The 23,674-nt window shown below is 38.0% G+C and overlaps 1 protein-coding gene across 14 annotated transcripts in view; it reads left to right on the forward strand.

The window, feature by feature from the left end:
* mef2aa (myocyte enhancer factor 2aa) overlaps positions 1-23,674 on the forward strand; it is a 223,771-nt gene that overhangs the window by 14,396 nt on the left and 185,701 nt on the right. For 2 of the 14 annotated variants that reach the window (XM_087981267.1, XM_087981264.1), the window contains exon 2: positions 22,064-22,204. The exons of 9 other annotated variants lie outside the window; for them this stretch is intronic. The gene's annotated coding sequence lies outside the window, so the exon portion shown is untranslated. Of the gene's footprint in view, positions 1-2,787; positions 2,941-22,063; positions 22,205-23,674 lie in introns of those variants that run through there. 3 more of the 14 variants (XM_087981266.1, XM_087981268.1, XM_087981269.1) reach the window with 3 other exon arrangements.

Below are 23,674 nucleotides of genomic sequence, written 5' to 3' on the forward strand. Positions count from 1 at the left end.
ATGGAAACAGACCCTTCGGTCCAACTCGTCCATGCCGACCAGATATCCCAACCCAATCCAGTCCCACCTGCCAGCACCCAGCCCGTATCCCTCCAAATCCTTCCTATTCATATACCCATCCAAATGCCTCTTAAATGTTGCAATTGTACCAGCCTCCACCACATCCTCTGGCAGCTCATTCCATACACGTATCACCCTCAATGTGAAAAAGTTGCCCTTTGGGTCTGTTTTATATCTTTCCCCTCTCGCCCTAAACCTATGCCCTCTAGCTCTGGACTCCCTGACCCCAGGGAAAAGACTTTGTCTATTTATCCTATCCATGCCTCTCCTAATTTTGTGAACCTCTATAAGGCCACCCCTCAGTTTAGGCACCAATGGAATTTAACTCTCCAGTGTTGTTTTTTTTTACTGGTTAAATCTTCCTAACTTTGAAAGTAGTTTTGATTCTGGATTATTTGATTGTTTCCAGTTAAAGCTGTTTTTAAATCGGCAATACAATTTGACTTTGTTCTTTATTTTAAAATGCAAGTCCTGTTTTTATTATTCATTACTGAACCACCTGATTCTAAGTCTGTTTGGCAAACCTGTGATCATGCTATTTGTTATTATAGATTCCAAAGTGCTGTGTCTGAGAGGATTAGGCTGCAAAGCTTTAATTGACAACTAACTTTGGAGACTGCATTTGACAATACTTTGAGCTACTCTGTGACCAGAGAGAAAATAAAATCTCCCTTTTGTTTGGTTGACTGAAGATGGGAAAGCAGCTCAAATATTAATTAGACAATGAGATTGCAAACTTTGTGGAGGGACTTGTGGATTTTGCAGTTTTTAAGGTTGAGCATTAACTATGAATCATAGGTTACAAGGATAAGGAAGAGGATTGGACTGGATTGACCAGAAGGGGCAATTTTTTTTTTAGAAAGCAAAATGACAAAGTAAACCTTTTTTGGTTGATCACTTTTTTAAAAAAAAAAGAAAAAATTCTTTTTGTAGGTGATTCCTGGTCCAATAAATAGCTCTCCTCATCAGCCTGGGTTTGTGCCAAAAATATCACCATCCTGTTAAGTTCTGGGGGAGGTGGTGGAAGCATTTCTCTGAAAAGCTGGGTGGGCTTCAAAACCTCCTGGTGTCCATTTGTATTGGTAGATGGATTCCCACCTGCTCAACTGGGGAATGTTGCAGCTGTGTTGGTGGGAGTCCTCACAGTGGCAAATAACAGCATTTCTCATGAAAGACCTCCAAATGAGCAGGTTTTGTAAGGGTGGATCTGCACAGCATGCTTTTTGATAATGCACTTGTAGTGAATGTCATTTACTGAACTCCTGGGTAGAGCCCTGGCTAATACATTTCACTCTCTGGATTTCCATTTGCTCAGGTTTGTTTATTCCTTCCTCCATCTTCCCTCCCTTCCATGCCACCCCCACAATCTGTGGTTCAAAAAAATAGAATTGCATACTGGAGCTGTGGGAGATGATTTCCTCCTTCTAACTTCTATAGCAAAATCATAACATTCTTTTTAATGTATGTACATTTTAACTATCATTAGTGCACAAATATTCACTCATGGAATGCAAGAATTGATTTGGTTTTGCCTTTGTTTGCAGTTATTCACAGTAAATAGGTTCTTGCTCTTTGCCTTTTTTTGAGTTTTTTGTGATAGGTTTTTTTTCTCTTTTGTGTTGTCTTATTTTTGTAACATACTAATCTGCAAGTCAGAAATGTGAAGTATTTAGTTTTTTTTTCCCTGGAGTTTTAGTTTGGATGTGTAAGTCCCTAGCGTGTGAGATTGATCAGATTCATCCTTTCGATGGCCGGTCATCAACCTAATTATTATAGGGTAGGTCATGATTCCTGCTGTCACAGAGAGCAATCTAATTCGTGCTTTTATTTAAGATCTTGCTGACGAGGCTTTAATAATGCTCATTGATTATCTTTCTACTCGATAAACCACTGATGTCATACACACCCTTGAACAGCTCAAGGAGCTTTAGGAATTTTCATTGTTAATCTTAAAAAGATCCAGCAGCAGAGTAGTGCATTTGATAATCCTGTTAATCCACTCAGTAGTTTTCAATTAGACCTATTGTGACATAAAACTATTAATTCAGTATATTGATCAAACTTAATTCATTTAAATGTTTTTTGTACATAATTAAAACTAGAAATATGACTGTCTTGCTGTAATGTTTTGTTTTTCAAAAAACCTTTCCCCTTATGTGGACATGGGGAGTATCATTTAGATACAGTAGTAAATCATGAGACCTTGGAAATATATTAGGTGGTGAATAAACACCATTATTTTGACTGCGTTTTCTTTAATCCAAGAAGTTACCCCACACCTGTGTTTCTTGACGCTATGGCTTAAAGCCCATCAGTTACAACATCATATACTCATGTGTATGTCATATAACTAAAATCATTCCACTGTTGCAAAAGCTTGTTGCTTTTGTCATTTACTTCATTGGAAAGTCTTATTTTTAGATACAGTACTGAGTGCTGGAGTTTGGATTTTTTTCTTTACCTGACACTGATAAACTCTCATTTGAGAACTTTTCATTGTGGATAATTTAAAGAACAGAGGAAAATGTTGCCACATACTTTGAGTGAGCAGTTCGCCTGAAAGGCCTCACCATGTGGGCTTTTACAAGCTGTGACTTTGCTGATGTAGGTGTAATAGAAGAAGACAGCAATGGTTTCTCAGCTGTTCAACCACTAGTGAGCCATCAATATCTCTTCCTTCAGCTGCCACCACTTTTCAAACAGGAGTGAGGTGTCCACTGGGCCAGAGGCGTTAGTGACTTAGTCAGCCTGTGTGATAGACTACAAACAGTTGGTTCCTGAGAGTCCATCATAGAACAGTTGTTTTTCATACCTGCATGACTGGGAAGATCTGCGGTTTCAGATCTGTTTCGGCTTTTGCTTCTGATTATGTTTGTGTAGGTAAAATATGATTTTTTTTTTTCCCAGGCTTGAATGTGTTGATTTAAAATGTTTCAAAAATCTGTGAGCCTTGTGAATGTCTTGTATTGTAACTTTAAAAACAATGCTAATATAGGGAAAAACAATGATAGAGGCGCCATTATTTAGCTATGCATTCGGGTTGTATGTTGGATTAAATGTACTTTCCTTTTGAGATTTATGACTATTTTATTTCGGACTACACTATATATGTATTTGTATCTGATAATAGGGTCCTTTGTTTAATTATTACTTGGACAACTGGTACTGTGACTGCGACACTGACTTTGTAGATCAAAATAAGATTGAAAATGTATGTGATCTGTGACCTTTTTAAGTTCTGAAAACATTGTGATTAATACATGATATGATTCCATACTTTGATTTTGATAACTTGTAATTAAGTCAGAATCTATGATGACTTTAAAAACGATGAGTACAAATGTAACAAGACAACTGAAATGTGCTACTTGCATTTTATGTTGTGCTTGTTGTGGCCTGACAGTATGTAATCAAATAATATGAAGTGTCACTACAGTTTTCACAGCGGCATTGAACCCTTGTCAACTGTCCTTCAGGCAGTGGACAAGGCAGTGATCAGAAATAGTGATAAGATTTTTATTAAAGCTGCATAAAATATATCTGAAGTATATAATTCTGGGGGGGGGAGGTGAAAGGAGGATGCAATAAATTTGTTTGAATCCAATTTAGTTAGCATAATAAAATGTTGCATTGTTCAGACAAGCTAACTGTTGACTAGACATGAGCTTCTCAGCATTCACTGAGTGCAAGCTTCAAACTGCTCATCAGAATTATTGCTTGGACCTCACTGTTTTTCTAAAAATTTAAAAGTTTAACTAAAATAGATTTTAAAAATATTTTTGATTTAACAGATTTTAAGTCCATTTAAAGTCCTTATTTTGAGTTTTGCATTGGTTTGTAAAATACCAACATTATTACTTTTACATAACTCCATTAATTTGCTAGGTATGACCAGCTTTCCGGTCAAATTTATTAAAATGTTACAACTAGCATTTTCCAGTAAGCTTTCAAAAGTTTTATATAAAATTCATTATTCTAAATGGGGCAGCAGCTAAAATAGGTGGTAATTAAACTGACTTCCAAAAACCAACCTAGTGAAGTGATAGAATGCAGGTGGGTATTTTCTTATTCTTTGGAAATCTTTATTTTGGTAGCAAAAACATGGTAATTATCTCCTGTTCCACCCCAGGGATTTCAAAAGTATTGATGCGTATTTGATGTTGGGGTCAATTTACTTTCTTTCTTGTTTAGAAATAGAATCCATTATGATCCTAATTATACCAGATCAACATACGGAAGTGACTTAACATTCACAGAGGATTATTACATTGGAATGAGTACTGATGTATTGGAAAGAGTGATGTAAGGTGACGCACAATTGTTGTAAATAAAATTAAGCTTACTCAAGCAATTGAAATTCAGTGCAGTGAAAATTATAACATGGAGAAAACTCCAACCAGGCTGCACAGCAAGTATGAATGAGTGACCAGTGTCCTTGTAAGGGAGGTCTGAAGTTAGATATTCCTTCAAGATCTGTATTAAGAACCTGTCAAAAAGGCTTAAAGGATTTGTGACTCATTTTGTGTTGAAATTAGAGGGCATGTTGTATTGCAGATAACATGCTTACTACTCCTTTCATATCTCTACACAAACTATTTGCATCTAAGTGTCAAGTAGTTTTCATGGTTATAAACAGGTTTTGCCATACAAGTAATGAAGGTGTGGTCCTGAAGTGTAATTTATTACATTTTGGTATAACGGCCCAACAACAATTGTGCATATAGTTTCTTAAATCCTCCTTTTGCCCAAAAAATTTTTAATTAGCTCTGCTCCAAACACCCTACAATGAGATGGGAATGGAAGTTTCAGTGCAATTGGCCATTTGTTTAAAAAACACAGTAAAATGACTTGAATGAATGATGGTTTCAGACCAGCTCGCTGGTATTTTCTATTTAGTCAATGCACATCATTCTAAAAAATCAGAAAGCAACTTGAAATAACATTTCTCAGTTATTATGCCAAACTAATGATGGGTGAATGTAAAGGAAGTTGATTAAAAGTTTGCTTAATGCCTAAGGGTTTATTGAGGCCACAAATTAATGAGGTAGTAATTGTATTGGCAATTGGATGCTTAAGAAGGAAAGTATTCACTGGAAGACTTTGTTTGCTTTTGTATGCCATTTTCCCTTTAAAGTACCATTGTTCAAAGAGCAAGTCTTTTGCATAGTTTGCTCCTTGGCCACCTATTTTTCACCAAAGCAATTGCTGCCTCATTGATTTGTGGCCACAATGATGAACCTTCTGTCCTATAGCGATTCATTCATTGGAAAAATGGTCACTGAACAAAATTTGCATCTTTGTTTCCAACAAGCCTAAACATCCAATCACGTTCAACATTTTCATTAAAATTTATTGATCTTCAAAAATAACAAAATACTGATTTTTAGCAGAGACTTTGTACTTGTAGGAGTGTAGAAATGCAGAATTATAACAAACATTAACTGTGTTAAGGTGCTATAAATCATTTGTGGTCAACTTTTTTTATGTGTATGTTTTGATATTTGGATTTTTTTTGTCTTTTGTTTTTATTCTGACTAGTTTTGCATGAATTTTAAATGCGCTCCACAATCTTCTGTATCAATGTTATTTTATTAACGATGCATTTTCATATGGAATGTCTACCTTTTTTGAGGTTTTATATTGTTCTAAATTTGAACTCCCCCCAAAAAATTTAACTTCATCAAGCTTCTTGGTAGCTTAATGAGTAGTGGGGTGTGAAATGTGGTGTAGCTCTGCCATGTCATTCTGTTTTATACCAGCCTCTGGCTCATTTCCTAATTACCCACTGTCACTATCTTCTCTACTAACTCCCTCATCCATCATTTATTTAGAGTCATAGAGCTATACAGCATGGAAACAGACCCTTCGGTCCAATCTGTCCAAGCTGACCAGATATCCCAACCCAATCGAGTCCCACCTGCCAGCACCTGACCCATATCCCTCCAAACCCTTCCTATTCATCTACCCATCCAAATGCCTCTTAAATGTTGCAATTGTACCAGCCTCCACCGCTTCCTCTGGCAGCTCATTCCATACACGTACCACTCTCTGCGTGAAAAAGTTGCCACTTCGGTCTCTTTTATATCTTCCCCTCTCACCCTAAACATTCATGAGAACAAAGGGAGCTTCAATACCTGTTGGTTCAAAAGATTTTATTGCTTCCTTGACAGTGACTTTTTAACATATTTGCAAGAATTCTGGATAGATTAAATTCAGTTTACCAGGCATTTGCATAATTTACATTTGCTGTATAACTGCTACAGTAATGTTCCTCTTGAATGAAGAAAAAAGCTTCAGCTAGATCCCTCTGTGTGGGGAAAAAGTTTCCCCGTAGGTCTCTTTTATATCTTTTCCCTCTCACCCTAAACCCACACCCTCTAGTTCTGGACTCCCCGATCCCAGGGAAAAGACTTTGCCTATTTATCCTATCCATGCCCCTCATAATTTTGTAAACCTCTATAAGGTCACCCCTCAGCCTCTGCTCCAGGGAGAACAGCCCCAGCCTGTTTAGCCTCTCCCTATAGCTCAAATCCTCCAACCCTGGCAACATCCTTGTAAATCTTTTCTGAACCCTTGCAAGTTTCACAACATCTTTCTGATATGAAGGAGACCAGAAATGCAAGCAGACCTCCCAACTTCTGTACTCCATACTCTGACCAATAAAGGAAAGCATACCATTAAGTTATCTTGGGCTTAGCTGTTTGAACTCTTTGCTTCCATCTTGCCTGTTTCATTTGGGAATCTTGTTCATACTTTCCATCTTAAATTCCCTGACTCCTGATTGCTGCATATCTCTGATCTGGTCTCCATATCCTACTCTTGCAGCATTGTCTTCCTTGTGACCTGCCTCCATGCCTTCAGATTATTTTCTTTTTTTTTTAAAAGCAGTCTCTCTCTCATGATGAATTTGATTTTACCTTCCAACATCATTGTCTGCCCATTGTGGACTGCACGGTGGCACAGTGGTTAGCACTGCTGCCTCACAGCGCCAGAGACCCGGGTTCAATTCCCGCCTCAGGCGCCTGACTGTGTGGAGTTTGCACATTTTCGCCGTGTCTGTGTGGGTTTCCTCCGGGTGCTCCGGTTTCCTCCCTCAGTCCAAAAGATGTGCAGGTCAGGTGAATTGGCCATGCTAAATTGCCCATAGTGTTATGTAAGGGATAAATGTAGGGGTATGGGTGGGTTACGCTTTGGCGGGTCGGTGTGGACTTGTTGGGCCGAAGGGCCTGTTTTCACACGTAATGTAATGTAATGTAATGTAATCTGATCTGATTGGTTGGTTAAGTCTTGCTTTCTGGTTTAGGACATACTGGATGAAAGGGTTTTTTTTTACTATGTGGAGTAGTATACAAAGGCAAGTTGTTGCTCAGTGGAAAGTGTCAACACTATTGCTATTGTGTACTAAGTTAATTTTGAATGAAGGCTTTTTGGTAGGAATATTCGACATTCCTTTTCACATACAATATTTTCAAAAACATGAAGCATCATAGATTTAAGATGTCTTAGTCCTTCGTTGCAATAATTTTAAAGCAGTGTTTAAAAACATTTTGTTTGGATTTGATTTTAAACAGTAGATTTATTTAATAAGATTTGAAGAATCGGGGGGTGGCACGGCGGCTTGGTGGTTAGCATGACTGCCTCACAACACCAGGGATCCGGGTTTTATTCCATCCTCGGGAAACTGTCTGGAATTTGCACATTCTCCTCATGTCTGTGTCGGTTTCCACTGGGTGCTCAGGTTTCCTCCCACAGTCCAAAGGTATGCACTTAGTTGCATTGGCCATTCTAAATTGCCCATAGTGTCCAGGGATGTGTAGGTAAGATTTTTTTAGCCATGGGAAATGCAGGGTTACAGGAATAAGATGGGGATCTGGGTCTGGGTGGGATGCTTTTCAGTGGGTCAGTGTGGACTCGTTGGGCTGAATGGCCTGTTTCCACATTGTTGAGGTTCTAAGTATTCTAAGAAGGCTGGTCCTACAATCGTGAAGATTTTCCTAATGGGTTCAGACTGAAAGACAACTTGGGTAAATGATAATTGAATATTTAGAAAATCTCATTTATTTTCATTGTTTTCTTTATGGGAACAGAACAAAAATCACAATCTGTTAGTAAGCTTTCTACCTGGATTGGATAAAAATAATTCTGGCAATAACTGTTTTGATCATAACTGGATTCTTCTCTATGAAGAGAAGTAATTATACACAACAGTGGTACATTCTATGTTGTTTTGCTGTTTGGTATTTAATAATGTTGCCAGCCAAGAGAAACAGTAAATCATTGGCAATGCCTAACACAACAGCTTCAACTTCAAACAAACTCACCATGTTGAATACTCTGGACAGTGACACAAAGTGAGCAAGTAATTTCTAAGGAAGTACAAAACCATTCAAATAAGTGTTAATATGGCAATACAAAAACAAGTATTTATGCAAGAATAATCACAGAAGTTTTGCAGGGAGGCCACTCAGCTCAGGCACAGACTCTTCAAATGAGTTTACTTTCTCCTGCCTTTTCACCATAACGCTGCCCATTCTTTCTATTTAAATAATAGTCTTACATCCTTGATCGATTCCTTGACTGAACCTGCCTCCACCATAGGTCCAGGCAGTGCTTTCCACACCCCAACTGCTCATTTTGCAAAACACCTGTTTTCCCTGCATTGCATTTGGTATTTTAAGACTGTGCTCTCCCATTCTTGATCTATTATGAAGAAGAGAAACTTTCCAATCTACTGTCCAGTCCCCTCTTGATTTTGGACAGAAGTTTTTAATTTCCCCGAGTCTTCTCTTTTCTGAAGAAATCAGCCCAAGATCTCCATTCTGTTTTCATAACTGAAGTTTTTTCTCATCCCTGGAGCCGTTCATGTAAACCTCTTCTGCACTCTAGTCGAGAATTTTAGGAATGATGTAAATTCCTAGACAGAATGATGCTGGAAAAGCACAGCAGTTCAGGCAGCATCCGAGGAGCAGGAAAATCAATGTTTTCTAAGGGCTTTTGCCCGAAACGTGGATTTTCCTGCTCCTCGGATGCTGCCTAAACTGCTGTGCTTTTCCAGCACCACTCTAATCTAGAATCTGGTTTCCAGCATCTGCTGCCCTTGTTTTTAACTATCATTCCTAAAATGTAGGTCTCAGAATTATAACAAGACCCCAGCTAAAGTGTAACTAGTGTTTTATATAAGCCTAGCTTAATCTCTTTGCCCAAATAAAATACGTTAGGCTTTGTTATTGCTTTCGTATCAGTTCTCTCCACCTCCCGTGCTACCTTTTAATGACTAACACATACAGGTTTTTTGCACCTGCACACTATTTTTAGAGTAGTCCCCTTTTATACTGTGTTTCTATGTTCTTTCAAGCAAAATGTATCCCCTCTCTTATCTGCCACCTATTTATCCCCACTCGACCAACTTATCCATGTCCTTTTTTGTTTGAGTTCTAAACTGTCCCCCATCATTGTTCAGTTTTGTATCATCCATAGACTTTGATATTGTCCCCTATGCACAAACGTTTAGATCATTATTGTATATGAAGAAAGCTAGGGTCCCTATACTTTCCCGTGGGGAACTCCGCTACAAACCTTGATCTTGTCAAAAACTGTCCACTAACCATTACCTCTGTTTCCTCCATTTACATATTCATCTTACATGACCTCTAACTGTTTTCAAAGTTCTATCATGTGACATACTGTCAACCACGTTTTGGAACTTCCTGTACACCATATCAACAACATTATCCATATCAATTCTATCTGCTACTTCCTCAAAAAACTCCACCCAGTTAGTTAAACACAATTTTTCTGTAAATCCTAAGAAACATTGAAGTGAACTCAGCTGAATGAATGGATGGGAAAATTTAGACTGAGGTTTCAGAGGAAATTCACTAAATCACGAGATGTTTGGAGACATTTGATTACTTAAAATACTTTGTTCACCCAAGTTAATTGCATAGTCTTTGCATCCCATTTGTTTCTTATCCACATATCCTCCATTCTCTTTCCAGCCACAATCCTCTAATTATTACTGCTCGTCACTTAATCTAGAGCTCTCAACCCTTTATGTCACACTCTGAAAGATTCAGTTCATTTTTGTCTTGTCATCCAAATCTAGTCCCCATCATTTTGATCACTAAACTTTGCTGAGATACGTGGACTCTCAGACCCTTAATGCTACAACTTCAACATTTTCTTGCCTTTGTTTTGAGATCAGTCCTTGACTTTGCCTTTTCTATCCATGATCACACTTCCACAATACTTCCTATCTGACCTCTTCTACATCCCTCTATCACCATTGTATGGCTCTGTACCCTGTTTTCCTTTTCTTAACCTGACATTGGAGGCTGTGGCTTCAGCTGATTCAGCCCCACGTTTGTGATACCTTATCCTTCTACATAAAGTGGAGGTTTAATTTTTATCTCTGTGTCTTATCAAAGCATTATCACCATGATACAGAGACTCTGTGATGTGTTTCTGGCTTTTTAAATGTATTATGAAGAGATCTGCTGTCAAATAAATTTTATTACAGTAGAACCAAAATAAACATGTATTGTTCAGTGATCGGATTGTGTGTAGGATTCCAGTGGCCTCTGTGAATGAATGGAACAAAAACTGGCAGTTAGTTATCTTGGGGGCAGAATTGATTATTTTTAAATAAGAATAAACTTTTGAGGATCACAACATTTTTGGTACAGCATTTTATGTGAAGAAGTTGTGGTGTATGACCTTTCTAGGTAGCACTTGCTCTTTATCTAAGGACACAGGTTTCCTACTTATGAAGTCTTAGCTATATGGAATAAATAAGTCAGCATCACAGAGGGAGAGGCAAAGGAGAGAATGTTCAGTTTGAAAAGCCTTCCAAATAGTGATCATCATGGCATTCAGCACTCTGCACAATAACAGCAACAGTATCTTCAGGGCATCTGCTGAAATGAAATCCCTTTAGTCATTCCCCAGAGAATCACAAGATCACATTTTTAGTCTGAGCTCAATGCTGGTCGTTATCCATAACTCAGTGAAACGCACGATCAAGAAGGTAGTTTTACAATGAAAGGAAGTAAAGTTTTTTTTTGTGATATGTTCACAATTACTTGATGAATCTGAAGCACTGATTTGTGCAGATAGTGCAGCTGACACCTTGTTAGAAGGTGAAACGTTTGCTTGGTCATCACATTGTTAAAGGCATTCGGAGATCTTATTGTATTGGTTTAAGGCTTATGAATAGTAAGGGAACAATGGCCATGTGAACTTTTTGGCAAAAGACCTTTCTTGTTGTTCAAGAATTTGTCTCTTTTACTCTACCGTCACCAATTTTACTTCTACGTAAGATGAGATAACTACATTAATACGAAGAAATATTATCTCCTACAAGCTGATAGCTGTGTTTAAGTTGCTTGTTGAGACTGTAACTGCACACTGACAAGCTCCACCCAGGAGGCAATTATTTATATATTGGATGGGTGGGTGGGGTCTCTCAAAGACAAATGTTTAACCCCTTCATGATGATCACTTTATTCACGGTTTAGAGTGATTTGAACCATTCTTGTTCGCCACATGGGTTACAGGATTTTTATTAGTGTTTTAATGAAGAATATCAGGGTTTCTGTTTCTTTCCTTGAACCAAAAGCCTTGGTGATGTTTGCAAAGCAAAAAAAAATTGATAATTCTTAACCTCTACTTGGCATAAGTGAGCTACCAAGAAATAGGAAATAAAGTTAATTTTCTTTCTCTCTGTTTTTGGAGGGAAGAATGAGGGAAAGGAGAAATATTTTGCGTCTCTGGTTCTGTTTTAATGTACATCTCGCACCTAATATTAACTGAAAAAATAAAGTGAGTTTGCAGTTAGGATATCTTAAGGATTTGGCATTTGTGGAGGAAGCAAGAAAGGGGGGAAAAAGATGTAAAAGCACGTATGTACAGAACATGTGATAGAAGTTGAAGGTAAAGAAGTGAGTAATTGAGGGAAGTAACTTTTATGGCTGAGAATATACAGTGGAGATAGCAGAATTGTGATATATGTGGTGCTTATGGAGTTAAGTTGCAGATGAGTAATGACCCCATTGAATGGCAAACATGTTAGTGAGGATAAATGGCCTACTCCTGTTTGTCTGTCTATTTTCTCTCAAGTTGGATGCTTAAAGAATAAGCCAACTGTCGGCGTCAACCCAACCGAAATCTGAAGACTTTTTGAATAAAATGGGAATTGAAGTTACATGAATATATGTTCGGCTTGTATTTAAAACAAAAACTTGATCTTGCATAATGGCAAATTGAAACCTTTCACTACTTGACCGAGTTGGTGGGGATATTGGATGGAAGAGGAGAGACTGCAAAAGTGATTTTATAAATATAAATCCGTCAAACTTTTCAAGGTTAGCCCAGTTGATCATACATTTGATCCTGAAGAAGGGCCTGTGCCCGAAACGTCGAATCTCCTGTTCCCTGGATGCTGCCTGACCTGCTGTGCTGTTCCAGCAATAAAGTTTCAACTTTGATCTCCAGCATCTGCAGACCTCACTTTCTCCTCCAGTTGATCAGACAAGAAAGACAATTTACATGCAAGTAATGTGTGATCTTATGATAATTGATAAAACCTTTGGCGTCTATTAAACCATTTTGGAACATTGCACTTTATTATAGTTACACCTGTTTATGAAGCAACCAAAATTTCCGTGTCTCAGTTTAAGGCAGCAGTTCTATCTCTGAGGGTTGTGCCTGATTGATCGTCCAGTTTTGAGATTGTCCTAGTGTTCGCAAATGGTTACATCAAGCTTGGATGATGACATGTGGAACGACTGGTACCATCTGGGATTGGCATAATTTTAAATTTTATTTAAAAAGTATTATTATATAGTAAATTACCCTGCTTGCTTCAAAATCAGCATTGTGATGTTATAAATGGCAGAAGAAAAATCAGACAAATAATTTGTCAATTATACAACATTACTATGCACCTACTGTATATGGATGGACTGTTGCCATCTCTAGTCTCTTCTGCCCAAAAGTGATTGGGATAAAGCTGGAAGCTTTATTGGTCTCTAAGCCAATAACTGAAGCAGTAAATCATAAACCAAGTTTCTATATGAGTATTCATCAATTGAGAGTAAATTTAAAATCCTTTTCCAGCTACTTTCAAAGACAGAAGGAAAATACAGCATTTGTTTAAATATTTAGCAAGTAGAATCAGGTTCTGTTTACTCTTGTTAACCTGTGGTCATCTTGTCATTTGTTGTTTTTTAATTATTGATATTTTGTACTATTCTCTCTTTGGTAACATGAATTGTAATTGTCAATATATATTTGTTTCAGCCGATAGGCAAGCATGCGTTCTTGTGCTTTAAATTGTACTTCACTGGGCTTGTCAAAAAATTGTATCTTGTGACTTTTAATTTTGTATTTGTGATTTCAGGTTTTGCAGAAAGGCATTTCTTGCAGTTGGTTATAACCAGTATCTCTGGATTGCTGTTAATGAATAATGGCCTTGCAGTCTCCAAAGCCAACTATGGAATAACTTGTTGAATCAACAATGGGAGTGGTATTGATTTGCATCAATTGAAGGTGCATCTAAAACAACAAATATTTCACTGTTGTCTCAATATCGGTTTCTGTTTAGCTGTAGGGAAAATGGCTGTGACCTCATTAAAGAACATGAGTAACACAAATTATTAGTGAGTATCATAATAGAATAGTGTTGCTAAAGTGTTAGTTTTCTGATCAGAGTAGCCAATATGGAGGCTTGAAGTATCATCTTCATCAGCAGTTGTAATGGGTAGTGGTGGTGTTTGAGAGCTGGTATATAGCCAATACTGGTGATCTGCATCAACACAGCTGATCTTGTTTTGGATTTGATTTGAGCTATTGGTTAATCCAAATATTATCAAGAGAGCTTCATTTGATGTTGTGTGATGTAAGTCTAGTTTCAGGACTAGTTTCAAGTCTAGATTCCAGGTCTAATCGAGATACATCTTGTGACAGGAAAGTATCATAAAACAACTTTTACTATTGTGTAATTCAAATGCTACATGAAAATGATTTCACTTCCTCAACTTTGCACCACAGAAGAGGTGCACTGTGATTCTAAATAACCAGATTTGCATCATGGCACAATGAATTTGCATTGTGCAATTTTGACCCATGTGCATTTTTGCAATCATAGAAGCTGAATAAAATGCTTCCCCAATTTTCCATGTTGCTGTATTGAACTTCCTGTAGATCTTTTGAAACACCACCTTAATATTGGAAACTCTGATCTATCAATTTCTTTGTAAGAAAGATAATTAGTTGGGAGAAATTTCTTCTGTACAATTCTCTACCTCCGGGGGCTGGGTCATTTAAGGCTGAGTTAGACAGATTTTCCTTTGAAGGAAATCAGGGGTTGTAGGGTTGTAAGAAAATGGGTTGTCAAGTCATAATCTCATTAAATGGCAAAGGGCACTTGATGGACAGAATGGACTACTTAGTCATAGAGAGATATACAGCATGGAAACACGTGGAAACTTCAGTCCAACTCCTCCATATCGACCATATATCCTAAATTAATCTAGTCCCATTTGCCAAGACTTGGCCCATATCCTTCCAAACCCTTCCTATTCATGTACTCATCCAGATATCTTTTTAAAATGTTGTATTTGTACCAGGATACACCACTTACTCTGGCAGCTCATTCCACCCACGTACCACCCTCTGTGTGAAAAGGTTGTCCCTTGGGTCCATTTTAAAATCTTCCCCTCTCACCCTAAATACTCCCCTCCCCTGCCTGGCCAAAAAAGAAAAAAATACCTTGTTTGTTTACCCTTTCCATACCCTCATGATTTTTTAAACCCCTCAGCCTCTGACGCTCCAGGGAAAACAGCCCTAGCCTATTCAGCCTCTCCCTATAACTCAAATCCTCCAACCCTGGCAGCATCCTTGTAAATATCTCCTGAGCCCTTTTAAATTTCACAACATCCTTCCTGTAGGACAGAGACCAGAACTGTACACATTGTTCCAAAAGTGACCTAACCATGTCCTGTATACCCACAATGTGACCTCCCAACTCCTATATAAAGGAAAGTATACTTCACTATCCTATATACCTGCAATTTCCCCTTTCACTTCTACCCCTTTATCTTACAATTTTATGGTGAAGGCTGATGTAGGATTCTTAGAATGTTGCAAGTTGTTGAGTTAACTGGTTTGAAATGAGTATGAGGAAGTTGTATACTGTGAACAATTTCATCTATTGAATGGCTGCGAACTGATAGAATGCATTTATGGTATTCGGTTGTCTAACAGAGTCCTGTCAGCAAGTTGGACTTCCTTACTGGAGTCAAAGGGGATTCAAGTCAATCAAGGATTACTGACACTGTCAGTCCAGATTCTTGTCTGCAGCCAACCTCCTGGACTGGAAACAATCAGCTTGGTGTTTGACTCTACCAAAACCAAGCAATTTATATCCTTGCAGTTTGGAGTTAGGGCTGCATACAGGCTGGGGTTTACACATAATGCCACGTCATCCTTCTGCATCTTCAGGTTCCTGTCTGGAAAGTGGGAAGCAAGTTTTGCTTTCTGGCCCATGTCCCCTGTGTCCATTGTCAAGCGCTGCATTGCAAAGGGCAGATCCTGGCTTACAGCATCTGATGTAGTGTGCAGCTCAGCTTTTGATGTGACACCATGTAAGTGAGAACTGGAAGGTCATGTTATTGGTGAACAGCTCCATATGATTCCACAAATCGGGCTCCTAGTTACCTAATGAGATGAATTGCCGAAGATTGTGTGAGAGAGAAAGGTCATTGTGAGTCATGGTAGAGTGAGCACTATAAATCTTATTCAACAAAACACTAATGGAAAATGATAAAACTTTGCTCATTAGGAGATAAAGCTATAGATGATCTATGTATCATAACCTTTCATGGATGTATCTTTTGATTCAACAATTTCCACTGCTCATTCATGAGAACAAAGGGAGCTTCAATACCTGTTGGTTTAAAAGATTTTATTGCTTCCTTGACAGTGACTTTTTAACATATTTGCAAGAATTCTGGATAGATTAAATTCAGTTTACCAGGCATTTCCATAATTTACATTTGCTGTATAACTGCTACATTTAAGAGGCATCTGGATGGGTATATGATTAGAAAGGGTTTGGAGGGATATGGCCCGGGTGCTGGCAGGTGGGACTAGATTGTGTTGAGATATCTAGTTGGCATGGACGGGTTGGACTGAAGGGTCTGTTTCCAAGCTGTACATCTCTGACTCTATCCAACATTGTCTTTATTGATGTACTCTGATCATGAATCAAATTCTTTACCAACTATCTTCATCCGTGGTGAGTTCTAATGGGTTAATCTCCTCCCAAAACCCCCCACTTCCCATAATTCAGCCCTTGAGGAATTTGCTAATATTATATGATTTATGGGCGTCCTCGTCCTCCTCAATTCTTCTTTCTGATCGCTCATTTTGTATTATTGGATTCTTGCAGTGACCATGAATTCTCATATCCATTTTCTGCAGCTAGGAGAAGCACAGATTAACTTTTCTGTGCATTACTTGTCCTCTCATTAACTCTTAACACTTTCCTACTTCTCTTCTGTCTTTACCTTTTACCTTGTGTAATGAATTAATGTGGCTGAGTGGAAAGATTTGAGTGCCTACCTTCCGTACGTGGGTGAATAATTCTGATGGTAGGTGATTCAGTTCAGTTTGCTTTTCCTTTTTGCTTTGCTTTCATTATATGTGATTAGAATTGACATATTACCTATGTAAGGATTCTAATAGTATGGTGGTAGTGTCCCTACCAGAGTAAGGTTCCACTTGCTCCAGAGATGTGTAGTACCATCTCTGAATAGGTTGATTTTAGAAAATATCTATTGTCAGTGCTGACATGCAATTGATGTAAAGTTGCTGGTGTTGGACTGGGATGGACAAAGTTTTAAAAATCTCACAACACCAGGTTATTGTCCAACAGGTTTATTTGGAAATACAAGCTTTCAGAGCGCTGCTCCTTCATCAGGTAGCAGGATCCTAGGACACAGAATTTATAGTAAAAGATCAAAGTGTCATAAAACTGATGCAATATATTGAACAAACCTAGATTGCTGTTAAGTCTTTAATCACTTAGAATGGGGATGCATGTTGCTTCTGGAATTGAGTTGTTTTTCTTTTGACGTCCTGTTAAGAGTGGCAGATGCAGCCACTTAAAATGCAAGTAAAACATAATCTAGTAAGATGCAAAGACATCACAACAAAGTATTTGTGAATTTAGTCTGATCCCAAGGCAGAGCCTCAATCTTGTCAGAGGGGAACTATAGTATTTACCCCTTGCTAATTAAATTACTGTGAATACTCTTGTTACATGTGACTGTGGTTACTATGTGACAATATGTAGTCAAAAGATTGCAGACTTTACTGGAATCTGTTGGGGAAAATATGTTTCATATATTGCTGAGCCAGAGAAGACTTTGTCATTTGATTTTATTGACTGATGAAGAACATCATATAACTGAAAATGATTGTGTAGTTTAAGTATTTGCTTCTTTTCATGAGACCTGTTGCTTTTATTTGCTAGGCTTGTTCCTAATCTGCCAAATACAATGCACTTTTAATTAATTGCAGTTTAAACTGCACTTCAGATATTCATCCAGTTGCTGCTATGCAGTTTCTGATGTGAAATCTTTGCACACCCACAACTCGAACAAGGGGAGGTCCAAAGGAAGAAACAGCGTGGATGTTATGTTAGGAACCACTCTGCTTTCTTGTTTTTATTCAGCTGAAAACAAGCTCAAGCCATGCTTCGTGCAATTCAAAACAGAATTAAAATGTACTGTAATAATAGTTTATCCAGAACAAAATCTCCCATTTGTTTGGTACTCACTAATGTTTTGTACTACACTGGTCAACTTGAAGTACTGCATTCTCTCTTTTGTCATGAAGGCACAAGACCTTTGGAGGCATTAAAGGGAAGAGTCATGAGCCTGGTTCCTTGTGTTTTAGGTCTGAGTTATCAACAAAGACTGGACAAATGTAAACCTTTAAGCCTTGATGAGTTTTGAATTTTAATTTTCATTGTTGCATTTCTCATTGTAAAATAAACGTTCTCAAAGTACAGTGAAAAGCTTTCATTTGTGTATGTGGAATTGATGTTCAAGGGGTATATATGAAAAAATTTAAAACCATTGAAGTTACATTGCAAGATTAATACAAGATGATCTTTTAAATGAGTTAGAGGTAAATTTAGAACTGGTACCCTAAGGGTGTTCCTTTTGTACATCACATATTACATCGGCTTGTTTCCCAAATGGGATAATCGATGTGAATGAATTGGAATTGTTTCAGAAACAGTTGCCTTTTTTGAATGGACTAACTGAGATGGTCAGACTTTTTTTTTCATTTGTTTTTTGTTTTTCTTTGCTGAATTATTTGTGTAATTAGTGTCAGGTCCAGGTTTCACCTGTTCCAGAGGTGTGTAATGCCATCTCTGAGCAGGTTGTTCAGAAAATGTGTTGTCAGTGCTGAAATGCAATTGGCGATGCTCCTGACCTCCAAGCTTGGCCACCCGTCAGAGGGAGCACCTAACACCCAACCTTCCCCCAACACCAAAACTGCCTACCTCCACCTGCCATGACATATCCTGTTTCTGCCCCTCAGTTTATCTGTTGAAGCCTTCAGCATGTGTTTTGCACCTCCAGACTCTCAGTTCTTTCTTGGCATATGTATATTTGTATCCTCTATAAATCTGAGCTAATCCAAAACTGATTTGCACCTAACCTGTTCACTCTTCACCCCGATGCTGGCTCATTTACATTTATGCTATATAATGCAGCTCCTCAATTGTTAATTTTCTTGTCCTTCTTTGCAAATTCCTTTATTGACCAATGCTATCCTAACTCTGCAACTTCTTTTTAACCCTATGAGCTTAGTGATTCCTGCAATTCTGGTCTCTTGCAGATGCCCAACTGTCACTGCTGCATGTTCGGATGCTGCACCTTTAACTGCTTAAGTGTTAATCTTCTGAAATTCTTCTCTGTAATCCTCCTTGGTTATCACAATTGCTTTAGAAAAGTCTGAAGGAAAGTTTTAAACTTTGTGTGTGCACTCAGTGTCAATTTTGCAATGTGAAGTTTTTGGGCCATTTTACTATGTTAAAGGCATGATATAAATATTTGTTGTAGTTAAAAATCATTGGATAAACTTAATTGCAATAAAAGGGCATCACAATCATGCATTGTGCAAATAATGAAGGAGGTAATAAATTATTACCCCTTGACAGTGCATGTATACAAAAGGCTTTTAGTGGGTTTGCAGCCACAATTTGTGGAAACTAGTGCAGAATGCTGTTGCTTAAAGTGGACCCAATGAAACTTGCTGACAGATTAAAAGCAGTGTCTAAAGGTGCACAGGTGGGAATAACCAGCTTGTTCAGGGTTTTTTTTTGCATAAAGGTTTGATTCAGAAGGTCGTGGGTTCAAACCTAATGCTGTGTAATGCATGGTCGCGAGGCTAACGTGTTTATGCAGTACAGACGTTGTCTGCTGTGAGATGTTCATCTAAGTCACAAACATGGAAAATAGACGACTTGGATATTTTGCCTGAAGTAAAAGCAGCTGAAGATATGGCTTAAAAACAACGTGCTGGAGACACTCAGCAATTCTCACAGCATCTGTGGAGAGAGGAAAAAAAAAGTTCATGTTTCCAGGCTAGCATGACTTGAATTTGTGGGATTTTTCTGAAGTACAAATCGGCTACTTCTTTTACCTGCATAACAGATGATCACTTTTTCAAATGATCTATTTTAGAGCACTTTGGAAATGCCCTACAACTTTTGAACTTTTTATACAAGTTCAAATTAATTTTAGTGTGTTCTAGAAAACAGATGCCGGCATTGGAGGCAATTTAGAAACATTCATGAGATTGAGCCTAGATAGGGAGGGATTCTCTTTATGAAGAGTGGTTGAGAAAGTTGGGCTTGTAATCATTAGACTTTAGAGTAAGAGGAGACCTTACTGAAAGATTTCTGGGATACTTGACAGATTAAAAGTTGAGAGGCTATTTTCCCCTTGAGAGTCTAGAACCCGAAGGCATAACCTCATTTTAGGCAGATGAGGATTATTTACTGAGGGTGGATTCTGTGGAATTCTTTACAGAAGAGGGCTGTGAAGCCTATATCATTAAGAATATTCAAGGCTGAGAGATTTATAAAAGCAAGGGAATCCAGGGTTATGGGGAAAAAGCAGGAAAATGAAGTTGAGAATTATCACATCAGACGTGATCATGCGGAATGACTGAGCAGATTGCGTGGGCTGAATGCTCCTACGTCTTATAGTCTAAAATGTTTTCAAATATTTTTGGACTGTATTTGAAATATAAAATTATTCCTTCAGACAACATTATTCTGCATCTAAATTTCTTTGTTAAAGTTTTGTTTGAGGAACCGTTTTTATTGGGATTCAGAATTAGCTAGAAATCCATTTGACCGGTCTTTGTAAGAGAGGGAGATTTTATGAAAGGTCTGTAGCTGTGAACGAAATAGATCCACAGCTTTCTTCATAGAGGTAGGTCATTTTGAGCTGACAAATTATAAAAGTCATACTTAAATGTATTCAAAAAATCGGCAGTCAGAATAGCCCACTAGCAAGTTCGTGAATGAAGTTTTCCAGTAATTGAAATTAAGTGGGAGGATGCTCAAAACAGTGGGAACAATTAGAATAGTGTTTAACATCACTCATGAAGGCTTGGATTGTAAATAAGAGCAGCAGTCCTATTTAACTGTGACAACCATTTATAATAGGGGCCACACTTACTGTCTGTACAGTGTCTGCAGCTGCACTAGCACAGATTTTCTTTGATTTTCTCAGTAATTTTGTAGCCAAAAATTCCTTGAGACAATTCATACTGTGGAATTGCAGAAGACAAATCTGATTGTGGAATTTGACTTCTCATCCAGATCTGACCTATATGAGACGCATATTTTAATCTCTTGTGTTTTGCAAGTGCTAATATCTAACTTCAAGCATAGTACAGTGAACTTCACTTCCCCTATAGAAACATAGTAGATTGCGAGAAGCATAGTATCTATCTTCCATAACAAGTAAACCTTAATGACTATATGAAATGGAAAGAGAGAGAGTTCTTAAAGAACAATGTTGTTCAGCATTACCTAAATCTGTGAAGAATAACTCATTGTTTAATGAGTCGGGAAAAGAAATGTCATTTGAATATATGATACCTTTTGTCAGGAAAACTGCTTGAGAATGTATAGGTATCCATTCTAAATAAAGCACCTCTGGAAAAAGTAGAGCTTTCATTTTTTGGGCAGTAAGAGATGAGGGGTTTAGGAAGCTTGGTTGGTGGGAAAGTTGCACAACATTATTTCTAAAATTGCACACTAACTTGTCATTCTTGTTTAATTTAAAATACTGGAAATTGCCATTTACTTTCATACAAGTATTGATTTTTCTTTTTCGAGTAATGTATCAAGTGAAGAGCACTTTTTAAAAAAAATACAATCGGAACTTTTTGACAAATTTCTTTAGCCTACAAATCTGCTTTGTTTTTGCTCATCATCGATAGGAATGCAGGCATCCTGTGATGGTTGCTTTGTTGTCAGATTAAAAACCTGATTTTTGAACAGTTTAACCTGAAGATAAATACTTTTGAACAATTAAGTCGCCATACTCGTATTGAATGAATCATGACTGTGACACAGTGGTACTGTCATTGCCTCTGGGCTGGAGGGTCTGAGTTGAAGTCTCACCTGCAATGGACATGTATTGTAGCTTGTTTGAATAGGTTGAGTTAAAATGGCTATTGAGTTAATTTATTAATGTTGACATTGCAAAGCAAATATGATATTTTAGAAATGTGAGCCATGGCATAGTGATAAACATATGTCGGCGATTTAATAAACATGAACCTGTTCATCACATTTAGTACAAATGAATAATATACTTTTGTCTACTCTAAGGTGCAGTTTAGTTTGCTTTTTCTTCCTGCTAGCCATGGTGGTGCTCTAATATACTTTCCAAATGTCTTGCAGTTGGTGTTGAGAAGTGTACCGATGCAAAGTCATTGCATGAGAGCAATCTCTAAGGTGACCTGTATACTGCTTTATCCAACTACCCACCCTTCTCTTCACCGCCTGCCTCTAGTGAGAGAGATTGTTGAAATCAAATAGAACGTAAGTATTCTACTTACGGAATTCTACTTACTCTACTTTTTACTTGTTAATACAATTGGGCTACCATGTTTCATGAAAGCAGTCCACCACCACTTGTCCACACCATTTGGGGGTGCGCAACAAATGCTGACTTTGCTGGTGTCATCGATATGCCATGAATCAATCAAAGACCATTTCCTGGGTTGCAAAGTATTTAGATTAGATTTTTAAATTAGATTCCCTCCATTGTGGAAACAGGCTCTTCGGCCCAGCAAGTCCACACCGACCCTCTGAAGAGTAACCCACCCAGACCCATTTCCCTCTGACTAATGCACCTAACACTATGGGCAATTTAGCATAGCTAATTCACGTGACATGCACATCTTTGGACTGTGGGAGGAAACCGGAGCACCCGGAGGAAACCCATGCAGACTTGGGGAAAATGTACAAACTCCACACAGACAGTCACTCAAGGCTGGAATTGAACCTGGGACTCTGGCGCTGTGAGGCAGCAGTGCTAACCACTGAGCCACTGTGCCGCCCCTTTGATTTGCATCTGTCAAAGGAGTGATTGACATAAGCAAGTTGCTGGAATTTGGAGCCTAAACCTTGAAGTAATGCTAATTAACATAAATAAAATTAAATGCACAAAAATCTGTGAATGCTGCAAAAATTACTGGAGAACCTCAGCAGGTCTAGCAGCAACTGTGGAAAGAAAGCAGAGTTAATGTTTCAAGTCTGTTGACTCTGCATCTGAACGATGTATGTAAATGTGTGAAGATGCTGATGAGTTGCAGCATTGTTACACGAATGTGAAATTGGTTAGCTTAAAATATCCTTGTATTGAGATTTGCTTTCTGATGTGCAAATCAGTTCTTTGCAGAGATTTGTAGAAAAATATTCACACACTCTAGTTTGCTTTTGAGCAGTTTCATTAGTGCTCAGTTGTTAATGACAGAAGATGTAGATTGTGGTAATAGGGGTATGAGCACAGAAGAAAGCTACACCTGTTAATTCAGCTTCTGACAGGAGGAAAAGTCAACAGATGGTTCAGACAGCACTGATGTTGATGTAAAGCAAAGGAATACTAAAGCTTCCTCATGACTACAATTTAAACATCTCTTTAAGGTTGCACAGTCAAACCTCCTTGGGGTGGCTTCTATTGGTTTGTGATTTCATGCAGCTTTTTCTTTAGCATTGTGGTGGGTCCAGCCCAGGAGTTCGAAAATGAGGGGATTGGGTCCTCAAGCCAGAGGAATGAAATGGACTAAGTGGACTTCATCTTAAATTCTCTCTTTTTAAAATTGTTTTCTTTTTCTCTTTATTGTGGAAGTATTAGTCTGAATGTTTTCTGTCTGCATTTTCTAAGTTATTACAGTAGTCTTGTGTTTTTGAACATCTATAATGCTGGACTTTTTATGTCTTTACTTTCTATTCTGAAGAATTTGTATTCTAAAATCTGTACCTAGGTACCTTTGTACCTAAAGATGG

Source organism: Chiloscyllium plagiosum, unplaced genomic scaffold, assembly GCF_037043375.1.
Source record: "Chiloscyllium plagiosum isolate Xiang-an unplaced genomic scaffold, Cpla_swu_hap1 HiC_scaffold_39, whole genome shotgun sequence".
Classification (NCBI taxonomy): domain Eukaryota; kingdom Metazoa; phylum Chordata; class Chondrichthyes; order Orectolobiformes; family Hemiscylliidae; genus Chiloscyllium; species Chiloscyllium plagiosum.